This window comes from Nannospalax galili, unplaced genomic scaffold, assembly GCF_000622305.1.
Source record: "Nannospalax galili isolate Female #2095 unplaced genomic scaffold, S.galili_v1.0 scaffold1453, whole genome shotgun sequence".
Lineage (NCBI taxonomy): Eukaryota > Metazoa > Chordata > Mammalia > Rodentia > Spalacidae > Nannospalax > Nannospalax galili.
Window position 1 is genome coordinate 209,808 of NW_008332666.1, and position 14,445 is coordinate 224,252.

Sequence of the window (14,445 nt, forward strand, 5' to 3'; positions counted from 1 at the left end):
ACAATTTTTGAGAAAGTTCCATGATGTGCTGCATAGAAAGGGTATTCACTGGTGCTTGAGTGGAATATTCAAAAGATGCCTGTTAGGTCCATTTGATATATAGTATCATTTAACTCACATGTCTCTCTGTTTATTCTTTGTCCACTGGACCTGTCTAATGGAGACAATGGGGTATTAAAGCCCTCTGCTATTCCTGAGTTTGGGTTATTCTGTCTTAAAATCCTGTAGTGTTTTTTTTATGAATTTGGGTGCACCCAAGTTTGGTGCATATATGTTCAGAATTGGAATATCTTCTTGGGCAATTGTTCCTTTGAAGGGCCCCTCTTTATCTCTTTTGATTAGTTTTAGTTTGATGTCTATTTTGTCAGTTATTAGAATTGCAACCCCTGCTTGTTTCTTAGTGCCATTTGCTTGGAATATTCTTTTCCATCCTTTCACCTCAAGGTAGTGCCTGTCCTTGAAGATGAGATGGGTTTCTTGCAGACAGAAAAAGATGAGTTTTGTTTCTTAACCCATTCACTTAGCCTGTGTCTTTTGACTGAGGAGTTAAGTCCATTGATACTGAAATTATTGAAATATGTATATTGGTTGTCATAATCTTGGTTGCTGTTTGCATTCTTTGTCTAATTTTGTGTTTCCACAGTTATTAACTTCATTTAGTTTCTTACATTGGTCCTGGGGTATATTTGATTCTTTCTCCATTCTTTGTATTCCTTCAAGTATTCTTTGAAGGGCTGAATTTGTGGACATCTATTCTTTCAGGCTATTTGTGTCATGGAAGATTTTTCTTTCCTCTTCAACTATAATAGACACTTCTTCTTGGTAAAGTATTTTGGGCTGGTATCTATTGTCATGTAGAACTGGAAATACCTTGGTCCAGGCTCTTCTGGCTTTCATAGTTTGCACTGATAAGGCATCTGTAATTCTGATGGGCTTTCCTTTTTGTGACTTGTTTTTCTTTTGTTGCTTTCAGTATTTTCTCTTTGTTCTGTAGATCTAGTGTTTTTACTATCATATGCCATGGGGAGTTTCTTTTCTGGTCCTGTCTATTTGGTGTTCTGTGTCCTTCTTTATTTGAATAGTGATGTCTTTCCTTAATTTATGGAAATTCTCTTGTATACTCTGGTTTAAGATCTGATCAATACCATTAACCTGAAATTATTCTCCTTCCTCTGTGTCTATAATACATACAGTTCTTTCCCTTTACTTCCCAGGTTTTTTTTTTTTTCATTATTCTGGTTCCTGCAGTTACACCTGGGTATATACTCATATATAAGGATTTGGTGCTAAGATCGACATATGAGGGAGAACATATCTTGTTTTGTTTTTCTGCATCTGCCTTATTTCCATTAGTATAAGTTTCTAGTTCCATCCATTTACCTGAAAATTTCATGATTTCGTCTTTCTTTATCACTGAGTAGAACTCCATTGTGCAACTGTACCACATTTTCATTATCTACTCATTAGCTAAGGTACATTTAGGTTGCTTCCATCTCATAGCTATTGTGAAAAGAGCAGCAACAAGCGTGGGTGTACAAGTATTTCTGAAGGAGGATGAGTACGTTGGGTATATGGAAAGGAATGGTATAACCAGGTCAAATGGTAGGTTCATTTTTAGTTTTGCAAGAGTTCTCCACATTGTTCTCCCTAGGGGTTGGATGGGTTTGCAATCCCACCAACAGTGGATGAGCATTCCCATTTCCCCACATCTTTCCAGCATTTGATATCATTTGTTTTCTTCATCTTAGCCAGCCTGATGGGGGTAAGATGAAATCTTAATGGTTTTATTTTGCATTTCCCTAATTTCTAATGAAGTTGAAACTAAGATATTTCTTAACCATTTTTATTTCTTCTTTTGAGAAGGATCTGTTCAGATCCTTAGCCCATCTTTTAAGTGGGTTACTTCCTTTCTTGATTCTCTGTTTCTTGAGTTCGTTATAATATTCTGGATGTTAAACCTCTGTCAGATGTGTTGCTGGTGAAGACTTCCTCCTACTCTGTGGGTTTTCTCTCTCCTTCCTCAGTTGATTCTTTTGCTGTACCGAAGGTTTCTAGTTTAATGAGGTGCTACTTCTTGATAGTTGACTGTAATTCCTGAGCAATTGATGTCCGGTTTAGAAAGTCCTCTCCTACACCTACATGTGCGGGTTATTGTCAATGTTTTATTCTAACAGTTGAAGAGTTTCAGGTTTCACATTGAGGTTTCACATTTATCTGTTTGGAGTTGACTTTTGTGCAAGGTGAAAGATAAATTTCTAGTTTCCTTCTTCCAAAGGTGGAGATCCAGTTTTGTCAGCACCATTTACTGAAGATACTGTCTTTCCTCTAGTTATTTGTCAAATATCAGATGGCTGAAATTACATTTACTCATGTTTTCATCTTCAGTTATGTTTCATTGATCTACTGCTCTATTTTTGTGCTAGTACCATGCTGTTTTTATGACTATAGCCCTGTAATATGAGATCCGTTATAATAATGCCCCCAGCATTGCTCTTTGTGCTCAGGGTTGCTTTGGCAATCCTGGGTTCTTTTGGTTCCATATGAATTTTAATATGTTTTTTCTAATTCTTTGAAGAATGTCTTTGGAATTTTGATTAACATTGCATTGAATCTATAAATGGTTTTTGGTAGGTAGAATGCCCATTTTTCACAATATTAATCCTTCCAATCCATGGGCATGGGCGGTCCTTCTGTCTTCTGGTGTCTTCCTCAATCTCTTTTATTAAAGATTTAACATTTTCATTCTAGAGGACTTTAATGTTTTTGGTTATGTTTATTCTGAGATATTTCTTTGAGGTTATTGTGAATTGGAGGTTTTCCATGTACTTTTTCTCCAACTGTTTGCTATTGGTATTCGTGTCAGTGGTAAGGGCAGCTTTTGCAGGCACACTCAGTTGTATGACTTCCACCATGCCCACTGGACAAGGATGCGCTTTTCTTGCCTTAGAGTTTTTATACCACACAGATCTATAAGCAACTCTAGTGTGAAGGAAGTTACTGTTAAACTACCTTGAATTGCTCCTTAAGAGATTTTTCAACATTCATTCTCTCTCTCTCTCTCTCTCTCTCTCTCTCTCTCTCTCTCTCTCCCCCTGACACTTGTTTCCTCCCTCCTTCCCTCCCTCTTTTCCTCCTTTGCTCATATCTTACTTACTGAAGATAAATTGCAGGACCTACTGCATGCTAGGCAAGTGCCCTAGCACTGGATTCAACTGACAGCCTTGACTTAAACTCAAAGACGATTCCTACTAAGATACATTACATGTATCTACTCAGGAAATATGAAGTCTCAACTACCAATAAAATATTTTGATTAATTTCCCACATCACCAATTTCAGTGTACTTTGATACTGTTGTTTTCATTTTGGGAGATACTGATTTTCAAAAATGTATGTCTCTCATATTTTAAATTAAAATATATAGTCTGTCTCGGCCTGGAAGGATGTTGGCATGCTTGTCCCATAGTAGCCCTATGGAAACTACATATTCACCAAATCTGTGCCTGCTCAAGTTCTTTATTTTAAGTGTTATTGCTTTTGCAGGTAATCTATATACATCACCTTAGACTCTTTAAGTCCCCCTAAATGACTGCAACATTCATTATTGTTATACTGGACTATATTGAAAATTTGATAGGAAAAAAGTCTATGTATGTTTGTTATAAAGACAATATTTCCCTGATATTATTATTTCTTTTGAGACAGGATCTCCATATAGTCCCTGCTGGCCTGGAACTTAGTATGCAGACCAGGCTGAACTTGATCTCACAATAATCACTCAGCTTACCTCTATCCCTGTAGTGCTGTACCACCATGTTGGGCTCTCCTTGATATTTTCAATTCTTAGTTAAATCCATAGCTGTGTCACCCACAAACACCGTGGGACAACCATATGTAGCCAGTGACAGGACAGTTTTCAGAAAGCACCCAGAACAACTGCACCTGATTTCTGTAGTTGTTTTCCATACAGATTTTGCAAAATTTCTATTTTAAAGCAAAAACTTAATATTATTATGGCTTTCTGCAACACAGTGAATACCTTCACCAATAAAAAATGGTGACAACTATGTCAGCAGCACTGAGTATCTTCCCTGTTCTCTCTCATTTCTCACTCTCTCCCTCCCCCCCGTGTGTGTGTGTGTCTGTCTGTCTCTCTCTCTCTGTGTGTGTGTGTGTGTGTAAGGTCTTTGTATGTGTGTAATACTATATCTGTATATGTGTGTTTTTTTCTGAGTGTTAGAAAATTTAAATTTATTTTCTGACTGCTCTTGCGGAGGACCCAGTTTCGATTTTCAGCACCCACATGGTGGCTATGAACCATCCTTAACTCCTGTTCCAGGGCCATCTGAAGCTCTCTTCTGACCTCCGCAGCATTGCACGACAAGGGTGCACTCACATACACGCAGGCAATACACTCATACACATAAAATAAAAATAATAAAATATTTTTTAAAACATTAAAACAAAAATGTCAACTTGGCTATTCTTCTATCTGGTCCCTGCTGTCCTTCTCCTCAAATCCCTTGCTGAAACTTCCTTACAAGAATGCTAACACCACAGCAATACACAGACAAAGACAACTCCCAGCCACCTCCTTGTTTCATTTAGTTAGGGTTTGAAGTCGTGGAGGCAGTGGAGCTTATAATACATATGTGTTGTAAGAAGCAGTTATGGTAAATGTCCCCAAAGTCACCATGATGTGTTTGTTTGTATGTCAGGATTAAAAATAATCTCTTAGAATATTCTCATCATTGAGGAAATGGCAGTGATCTCCAAATTTTTTAATATGCTGAAGAGTTCCTGTGCATTCAGCTATAATTTTTAAGAGAGCTCTGTTTGTCATTCCTGGATGGTCTCTGAGCAGGACACAGTGGTCTAGTGCAGTGTGCTGATTGTGCCTGATTGCAGTGCTGCATCAGTGCCTGATGTCAGACTTCAGGTCTGACTCAGCCAGTTAAGCCCTGGAACCAACTGACTTCTAAATTTCTTGACAAAGTAGAGCTAATTGGCTATGCCCAATATCTTGTTACGAGATATGTGCTTTCCCTTCCTTTTGGGCACTCTGAGTGAATTTCTACCTCCCTCTCCTAAAGCTTTCTCTCTTCAAATGTGTGTTCCCCAGACTCTAGGAACATTCCAGCACTCATTCCCTTCTCAGATTCCCAGTTTTCTCATTTCATTGTTGTTCATGAATCCATGTGTCTGTGAGTCTCTGTTTGCTTCTCTGTATTTCATTTTTTCAGTTAGAAATAATCTATCAGTGTAACTGTACATATCAGAAAGTAATGTGCTTTTGAGGTAATTATAAATGAGACTATGTATCTTTTGTTCATTAGAAACAACTTGAAGTCACTGCTAAATTGATCCTCTCTCCCCAGCTTCCATTAATACATAATGTTATGGTTGCAGCTGCTTAGTGAAATAATGTCAAAGGAAACAACCTAAAATGACTTAACATATTTTAAGTCACATAATTATTAAGAACAATAAGCCTTCCACAGGAATTGTCTCCCTAGCTAAGTCAAGAAGTTTTTCATTCAGCTATATCTCAAAGATGGATGAGAACTTACTACACATGTTAAAATATTGTACTTGTTATTTTTATTTTATATGTATGAGTGAATTGCCTGCATGTATGTAAGTGCATCTGTGTCATGCAATGCCTGAGGGAGCCAGAAGGCATCGGATCCAGTGAAACTAGAGTTACAGATAGTTGTTAGCCACTATGTAGTTGCTGGGAACCGAATCCCACTCTTTTGCAAGAGCAGCCACTGCTTTTAACCACTGAGCCATCTCCCCAGCCTCTGTATAACTTTTTATATAGTAAAATTTTGATCTTAAATTTTGAAAATGCAGAACAAACAGAACTGCTTACTTTTTAAATGCAGGAGCAGTTTCCATTTTATCTGAATAATTCATTGTTTATTTTAGTCCTATTGTCTATATCTGTATACTCACAACTTTATGTTAATCTCTTCCTAGATGACTTGAAAGTAATTTAGAGAGGTTTTTTGTTATTATATTCCTAATACTCCTGTATTTACTAAGAAAAACCAAGTATTTTACTTAACTTCTGCAGTTTAAGGATCTGTAATTACATGTATTTGACTTTCTCCACTTGCTTCAGTAATTTTGCTAATACACATATTTCACAGTCTAGGATGACATGTTAATGCATTACATCTCACTGTTTTTTTTTTTTTAAACTGGACAATTTCCTAGGTGTTTATTTTCTTTGTTGAGCTCGGTGAGTTGAAAAACAATCTGGGCATTTCACCTCTATTTGAGTTTGCCTCACAAGCCTCCATATTAGACGTAGGCTGTATCCTTCAGCAAGGCAGCTCTTTTGTGACCCATTGTCCTGTTTTGAGACTCACATCAGCCGCCACCTCACATCAGGTGGCCCCAACACTGGAAGTGCTGATCTTTAGAAGATCTTTATGGTGTTGCCCACCAGATATGTATACTGAAATATGCTGTTTTCCATTTTCTAATTAGCCAGTAACTTTTAGGCAGATATTTTAGATGATGGTAGTATTATATTTTCACCCAGTTTCTAGCCACTAGCTACATTTTTCCTTATTAGTTCTCTTTATCCACAATCACTGCAATGAATATTGATTGGACTGCATATGTATGGAAGGTCTTTTTCTTTTCTCCATGATTTATTTTCTTTTGAAAAGTATACTGTAAGTTCCTGGGTATTCTCTATGTCCTCCCTTATCAGATTCAAGATAGGAAGTTTTATGTTGAGATCCTGGATTCACTTGGTAAGTTTTGTGCATGATGAGACATAGGGATCTAGCTTCATTCTTCCACATGTAGCAATCCAGTTTGACTAGCACCATTTGTTGAAGATACCATCTTTCTCTAATGTGTGTTTTGGGCCCTCTGCAAGGGTAATATGTGTTCCTAACAGTTGAACTAATTCTCCAACCCCTAATTTCATGTTTTTAAGTAAAAAGAATCTCAGATTAGTCCTTTGACTAATCAAATATTCTCATCACTCTTGGGGAAAACAATGAACGAAACAGTCTGTATGCAAATGGTGAATGTGCAGAGATACGCTATCTACTAGTAACACCAACTATTGTAAAAATCTTTGCCAGAGTTATACTGCCTAGACTTTTTAAAAAAAGCATACTATGAGCTTGAGGTTTGTTGTTTTGTTCAGGCCCATACTATCATAGATTTTTTGTAATGATCAAGCAGTTCTAGAACTGAACCGAATTGGGCATTAACAAGTAGTAGTTTTCATATGTATTTATAATTATGGGGATAATTAACTAGTTTAAGTTTAAGTGACTTCTTCCAAAGATAACAGGGAACAAAGAATGATAGAAAAGTCCAATGCAAGCTCTGAAGACTCCTTCACCCTTCTGGGCTTTTCTAAATGGCCTCACCTGAAGTGATTCTCTTTGCAGTGATTTTCCTATTCTATTTGGCAACACTGATAGGAAACCTGTTCATCATCATCCTGTCACATCTGGGCTCCCACTTGCACACTCCCATGTATTTCTTTCTCTCAAACCTCTCAGCCCTTGATCTCTATCACACCACATGCTCTACCCTGAAGCTGCTGGTCAATCTCTTGGGCCCAGAGTAGACCATATCTCATGCTGGTTGCATGCTCCAACTCTACTTAGTCCTTGGCACTGGGAACCACAGGGTATGTTCTGTCGGTGGTGATGTCCTACAACCTCTATGCCACTGTCTGCAAATCCTTTAATTAACCTGTCCTCAGGAATCATAACTTCTGCCAAATGCTGGCTGCAGCCTCCAGGGTAAGTGGCTTTGTACACTCTGCACTTCATTCCCTCCTCACCTTCTGGGTGCCCCTGTGTGGACATCGCCAACTGGATCATTTCTTCTGTGAAGTCCCTGCACTGCTCCAAATATCCTGTGTTCACACTCGTGATAATGAGATGACTCTGCTGGTCACAAGCTCAATTTTTGTTCTCATCCCTCTCATCCTCATTTTCACTTCCTGTGAGGCCATCGCTCAGGCTGTCCTGAGGATGAGATCCACCACAGAACTCCAGCAGGCCTTCGGGACATGTGGAGCCCATCTAATGGCTGTGTGTCTGTTTTTCATTCCAGCCAATGTGCGTTTATCTTCAGCCTCCAACAGAAAATTCTCAAGACCAAGGCAAGTTCATTGCCCTCTTCTACACTGCTGTCACACCTAGCCTCAACCCTCTCATCTACACCCTCAGGAACAAAGATGTCAGGGAGGCAGTGAGGTGGCTGGTGGGGAAGGAGTAAGTTCAGGATTGGTTTCATTATCTGTGAGATGTTAAGTCTTCCTGAACATTTTCCAGTTGATTCATTCATTAATTCCCTTTCACCCCACTACCATAAGGGCACACATTCTTTCAAAAATAAATAGATAATACAGAGTCTTTTTGAACACAATTAACTTTTATTAAATACAACCATTTAAAAATCAAAATCAAAAGCCAAAGATGATTTTCCACATCATAATCCTAATCAATGCAAAAATATTCCTCAGTTGAAAATGTATTTGAAATTCATTGTAGATATTTGTAGGAGAGTAAATTAAAGTTCAGCGGAAATGCAATGATCTCAATAAGAATATGCTTAGAATTGGTGTTTTAATATCATTTAAGGTAGGAATCTTTTGTGTTGTGTAGTTGTAGTCATAGTGTAGTGATAAATGTACTCTTCCCCAAAGTCATTCTTGCTGCATAATGCTACTGTGTTTGAAGTACAATTTGTTCCCCAAAATTTCATGTCCATGGTATGTGTGTGACTACTGGTGGGTAGTGTTGAGTTCTGGAAGAACCTGGAGCAAGTAAAGCCTAATGAAGGTTGACTAAGGTATTCACTTTTCTGATTTTGGAAAGGATTAATGAATGTCTTAAAGTTAACACAGCAGGTTGTTATTAGAGGTACAAGCTGGGCTCCTGTTTCCTCAGTTTCCTGTCTACCATGCAGCTTCTCCCTTCCTGGTACACTGTAGCCATGCTGTGCCACTTGCCTTGAGGTCTTCTCCACAGTCAAAGTGAAGCCATCACCATGCTCATAACACTAGGGAGCTTTCAACTAATCAAGCTTCTGGTTGTTCCTCCCCAGCCCCTTCATCTTTTCTCATCTTCTTCAGATTTTTTGGTTTCTTCTCCTCCTTCGCCTTCACCTCCTTCCTCTTCTTTTGTACCTTCAGATTCATCCTTGGCAGTTTCTACATCCTCAGCTCCCTCCTCCTCCTCCTCCTCCTCCTCCTCCTCCTCCTCCTCTTTCTCCTCCTTGTCTTCTGCCTCTCCTTCAGAGTGGGGCTCATCTTTGACCTCTTTAGTTTTGGCAACCTTGATGGTCTCCTCCACCTCGATCTACTCTTCTTGAACATGGCTGGTGTAGTAAGCAGGGAAGGATCAGGTGCACATAAAATAGGAGTTGCTCTGCAGGTCACTATAGGCATATTGGCCAAAGACCTGGGAACTGGAAGTAGCCACTGGTTATGCTGCCCACACTGGTGAAACTGAGTGAGTTCTCCTCACCTTCCAAGAGTTTCCTGTAAGCTACTCTCTCAATATCCAACACCATCTGTAGGAGACCAAGATGGCATGCATTAGGACAAGATGGACCTGATAGTTTTAAGATCAGCCCAAAATCTCTGCTGAAGGAAAAAAGTCACTGAAAACAGTGCCTCAGAACCCTGTCATCTAGAACACTGTATGACTAGCAGAAAATTGGGCCAGGGAAAAGTTTACAGTGCTCCTTGCTCTGAAGGAAAGTAGCTTAGTCAACAGCCCTTAGATAAATAACTTTTAGCTCTCACAAGCTAAAGAATGGCCCAGGTTAAAAGTTTATTATGCTTTTGGTCTGAAGAAAAAAAAAAAAACATTTTGGTCAATAAATCACCAGACGGGCACTAGTAACCCTGAGTAAAAGTTCAAACATCTTGCTTTGCAAACAGCCCTTAACTGGTACCAGCTAAAAGTCGCATGTCCTGTTTCTCATCTAATTGTTTCCCAAATCTTTGTATGGAAATGGCAAACCACGGGTGACTGAAAGTTCTTTTTATTGTATAAAAGCTTACTGAATTTTTCATTAAATGTTTTGCTGCAAGAGACACAAGTCCCAGAGTCAGACCCTGCACCACTGAACTCACCTCCCAGAGTAAGGCCCTCACAAGGTGGGTCCCCTACAATAAGGGTCTAATTTCATTCTTCTATAGGTGGAGATTCAGTTTTGACAGCATCATTTGTTGAAGATGATGTCATTCCTCTATTGTGTGTGTGTGTTCTTGACACATTTGTCAAATATCAGGTGGCTGAAACTACATGTACTTATGTTTGAGCCTTCTATTGTGTTCCATTGATCTATATGTCTGTTTTTGTACAAATAAAATGCTGTTTTTGTGCAAATAACATGCTGTTTTTATGACTAGAGCTCTGTAATATAGTCTGAGATCTGGCATGCTGATCCCCCCAGGATTGCTCTTTATGCCCAACATTGATTTGGCTATCTGGGGTCTTTTATGATTCCATATGAATTTTGGGATATTTTTTGTAGCCCTGTAAAGAATGTCATGAGGATTTGGATTGGGATTTAATTGAGTCTGTAGATTGCTTTTGGCAGGATTTATTTTCACAATATTAGCTCTACAAGTCCATGAGCATAGGAGGTCCTTCCATCTTCTGGTGCTGTCCTCTCTCTCTTTCTTTAAAGATTTAAGTTTTTCATTGTAGAGATCCTTAATGTCTTTGGTTAGATTTAGTCTTAGATTTTTTTGAGGCTATTGTGAATGGGAGGGTTTCCTTGAATACTTTTTCTGATTGCCTGTTACTGGCATATAGAAAGACTACTGATTTTTGTAAGTTGATTTTGCATTAATTCTTTCTAGCTGTTTTCTGGTGGAATTTTTGTGATCTTTTGTGTATAATATCATATCATTTGTAAATAGTGATAATTTCACTTCTTTTCCAATTAGTATTCTTTTAATTTCCTGCTCTTTTCTTATTACTCTCTTAAAGCACTATATTGAAAACGAGTGGAGATAGTGGGCAGCCTTTTCTGGTTCCTGATTTTAATAGAAATGTTTCTAGTTTTTCTCCATTTAGAATGATGTTGTATGTGGGTTTGTTGAATATAGCTTTAATTATGTTGAGGTATGTTCCCTCCAGTTCGATTACCTCTAAGACTTTTAACATGAATGCATGCTCAATTTTGTCAAAGCCTTTTCTGGATCTATTGAGATGACCAGGTGATCTTTGTTTATTAAGTCCATTTATATTATTTATTACATTTATTGACTTCCCATGTTGAACTATACCTGCTCGAATAATGTCAACTTCATCATGGTGGATGTTCTTTTTGATGTGCATCTGTATGAGGTTTGTAAGTATTTTCTCCAGAATCTTTGTGTCTATGTTTACTCCTGTAGTCCCAGCACTCGGGAGGCAGAGGCAGGTAGATCTCTGTGAGTTCAAGGCCAGCCTGATCTTAGTATTAGAGTTATATTGGCTTCCTAAAAGGAGATTGGGAGTTCTCCCTCTGTTTCTATATTTTTAGTAATTTATGAGGTATTAATTATCCATTAAAGAGGTATTAGATATCCATTAAAGAGGGCCATTGATTGGTTTTCTCCCTTGTCAGCTTGCATCCTTTCACACCATAAGAGCTAGTCTTCTGGGAGGAGGCTACCAGATAAATTCCACTTGATTGTTCCAAGTCCTGTGTCCAAAATGTAGTGTGTCTTTATCAATAGGGTCTTACATTCAAGCTATTGGAGGCAATAAAGGGTTGTAGCTAAATAGCCTGTGTTATTTTGGAAGTTTCTTGGACCACCCTGGCCAATAACTGGAAGGGAGGCTTCTCCTGCCTGACACTGTTTCTTTTTATATAGCCTTTAGCAATACACATGTACTTTTATATTTAATGTATATGTATTTTTCAGTAGGACTTTGAGCTAATACATTTCCCTTGGGATTTTCTTATCATTTAAACATTATTTATCTCTCCTCTCTCTCCCTGCACAAACCTCACTACTCCCTTACCAGCTAAAGTAGTCACCCTTTTTCCTATTTTCCCCTTAATACAATCTGTCTCTTACTATCCCCTCTTGCTTGAGCTCCTTCTTCCCCTTTACCCCATGGTTCCATACCATTTTCCTGACTCCTGTGGTTACATCAGGAGATATACTAACATCTAAGCACTTATTTTTCTGAGTCTGTATTACTTCACTTAGTATAAAAATTTCTAGTTCATTTACCTTAAATTTCATGTTTTTATTTTTCTTTGCCACTGAGTCGAACTCCATTTTGTAAATGTGTCACATTTTCATTATCTATTCATCAGTTGAGGAACGTTTAGGTTCTTTATATTTCTTAACTATTGTGAAAAGGACAGCAACAAACATGGCTGCGCAGGTATCTCTGCAGTAGGATGACTTTGTTGGGTATATGCCAGGGAGTGGCATGACAAGATCACATAGGGAATTGATTTTTAGTTTTTTAAGTGGTCTCCATACTGATTTCCACAATGGTTGCACCAGTTTGCAATCCCACCTGCAGTGGATGAGTTCCTCTTTGCCCATTTCTATGCCAGCATTTGGTGTCACTGGCTCTCTTAAACTTAGCCATTTTATCTGGGATTGGATGAAATCTTAAAGAAGTTTTGATGTGCATTTGCCTAACTACTAAAGATTATGCACACTTTTTGAGGTGTTTCTTAGCCATTTTTATTTCTTCTTTTGAGAATTCTTCAGATCCATAGCTCACTTTTTTTATTATTTTATTACTTTTATTTTGTGTATATGAGTGTACTGCCTGAATGCGTGTAAGTGCACCCATGTTGTGCAATGCTTGAGGAAGTCAGAAGAAGATGTAAGATCCCCTGGAACTGGAGTTACAGTTGTTCGCAGCCATGTGGGTGCTAAGAATTAAACCTGGGACCTCTGCAAGAGCCACTAGTGCTCTTAACCAGTCAGCTCTCTCTCCAGCCCCCATAGCCCATCTTTTAAATGGGTCATTTGTTTTCTTGCTTCATTGTGTTTTGAGTTCTTTGTATATTCTTGTTATTAATCCTCTTCCAAATGAATATTTGATGAAGATTTTATCTCACTCTGTGTGTTTCCTCTTCATTTCCTTAGTTGTTTCCTTTACTGTGGAGAAGCATTTTAATTTAATGAGGTCCCATTTGTCGATTTTTGACCATAACACCTGAGCAACTGAGATCTGATTTAGAAAGTCTTTCCTGCATCTATAATTGTAGTGTACTGCCTTTGATTTCTCCTAACAAATTCAGAGTTTCAGGATTCACATTGAGATCTTTGAGCCATTGGGAGTTGACATATGTGCAGAGTGATATATATGGGTCTAGTTTTATTCTTCTACATGTGGAGATCCAATTTCCAGCATCATTTGCTAAAGATGCTGCCTTTCCTTCAGGGTGTGTTCTTGGCGCTTTTATGAAATATCAGGTGGCCGTAACTGCGACCATTCATGCTGGGTCTTTTATTTTGTTCCATTGATCTACAAGTCTTTTTTGTGCCAATAACATGCTGTTTTGACTATGGTTTTGTAATATTGGTTTGGTTCAGTATGGTAATCCCTCCAGCACTGTTCTTTGTGCTCAGGATTGCTTTGGCAATCTGAGACCTTTTCTGTTTCCATAAGAATTTTATGATGGATTTTTCTATTTTTGTGAGGAATGTTGCGGGGATTTTGATTGATATTGCAATGAATCTGTACGTTGCTTCTGATAAGATGGTCATTTTTACCAACTCTTGAACACAGGCGTCTTTCCATCCCCTTGGGTCTTCCTCAATTTCTTTCTTCAAAGATTTAAGTTTTGTTGAATAGGACTTTAATGCCTTTTGTTAGATTTATGTCTAGTTTTTTTTTTATTCTATTATGATGGAGTTTAAATTCTCAAGATTTGTCCTAAAACTATTTTTATTTATTTTAACTTTTAGTGATACAACTTTGAATACCCTTCCATAAAATCACACACCAATCAACCAAAATTCCATATTGTAGAAGAAATAAGCAAATTTTACTTCAACCCAGAATACAAATTACTACTATTTCAATCTGATTCTTTCACTCTCTAAAGGACATTCCATTGCTATAATGGTATGCACAGAACTGGTTCCAGGCTGTTACTGGTACAGCTCTTGTTCTTTCACAGATTCAAATGACTCATATTTAGATATGTTTTCTTCATTTATTTTGCTCATTTCAGAATTTACTAGTAAATTCTTTAATTTATCATATAAAAGTACTGGGAAATTATTGGATAAGAAAAACTAACAATGCACTTTCATCGGGAAAGCATCCACATACAAAGAAGTTGAACAAATAAGGCCATTCATTCAAGCCATGTCCTGCTCCACACAAAATAGAGGGTTTATTGGACTCCCTACAGAAACTTAGGAAAACTAGAGGAGAATAATGAAGTATTTCTCAAATGACAAATTAA

At 37.9% G+C, this 14,445-nt stretch overlaps 1 pseudogene; it reads left to right on the forward strand.

Annotated features, from left to right (window-relative positions):
• The first annotated feature begins 7,334 nt into the window (after positions 1–7,334).
• LOC103729576 lies at positions 7,335–8,265 on the forward strand (annotated as a pseudogene).
• Positions 8,266–14,445: the final 6,180 nt, after the last annotated feature.